Here is a 1,106-nt window from a genome sequence, read left to right as displayed (position 1 = left end):
GGGAAGCTTAGTGGTAAGGCACTGTGCTACTAATTCTAACGACCTGTGATAGCTAATCCATCCTCATGCAGTGGGTTAAAAAAAAAAGACCCTTTGATTTGGTAAAAATCTGGCAGTCAAGCGTGATTCTGACCAAATGCACCACCGTTGGTCTAGTATTAATACTTTTTTACCAAGCACTGCCCACTCCCTGATCCTTTATGGGTTGTAGTGGTACAGATTTTATTTTAATATGTATACATCTACATCTCAGCATGAACAAGTATATACCGATAAACAGAAATATGATGGTGTCTCTTCGTTACAGATAGTCATTACAATTGATAACTCTGCACTATAGGGGTCACCATAAAAACCACACAAACAAAAGATCGCGGACAATGCAATTTCTCAGACCACCGACCCAGAAATTTCAATTAATTCAGTAGACCCGTGCCTTCCAGATGAGAAAAAAAAACTAAACGGTTTGGCCACTAGCTACTATTATAGAACTATTAATACATAGTTTTTTAGAAGGCCCGTCGGACTCATCTTTCGAAAGCGCAGTGATATCCCTGATGACTTTCGATTGTTCACAAACAGAGCCGCCGTTCCAAGACAATACTCAATAGTTCTAAATCAATTTCTTTTCTGACTAATGGAGATTCTGTTATTTATGGCCTTAAATGGCGTGTAACCCTCCACCGCCAGCCCTGACCCTTAACAGGGACAACCTCAGGGTGACGAGTAAATTTACGGAGTGTCGTTACTTTGTAATGAGGCCTCAGCAGACCTCTCACCTTATTCTCTTCTTCATATGCTTCTCAATATAAAAATAAATTTTTTTAAAAATATCTTTAATGAAATTTACAACTATACAATTAAATACATCCAGTATATTTGATTTTAGTTTATAATGGAGTGAAACAGGCGTGTAGAGAAACTACCCATTGGTAGCACTCTGATGACGCTTTTACGCTAGCAGGTCTCGTGGCCATCTTCATTTCAGACGTCTCGAAGGATAGGCAGGAATGGAAGAGGAAGCGAAATTAGAAACTAGTGGCTTTGTGTGGTTAGGGAGTTTATAATGGAAGGAATGGTAACAGGTTCGGGCTAGATCAGTTACA

The sequence above is a fragment of the Halyomorpha halys genome, unplaced genomic scaffold (assembly GCF_000696795.3).
Source record: "Halyomorpha halys isolate HHAL.00 unplaced genomic scaffold, Hhal_1.1 Scaffold965.1, whole genome shotgun sequence".
Taxonomy (NCBI): Eukaryota; Metazoa; Arthropoda; class Insecta; order Hemiptera; family Pentatomidae; genus Halyomorpha; species Halyomorpha halys.
The sequence above is the reverse complement of the archived record's forward strand: the minus strand, read 5'-3'. Positions refer to the sequence as shown.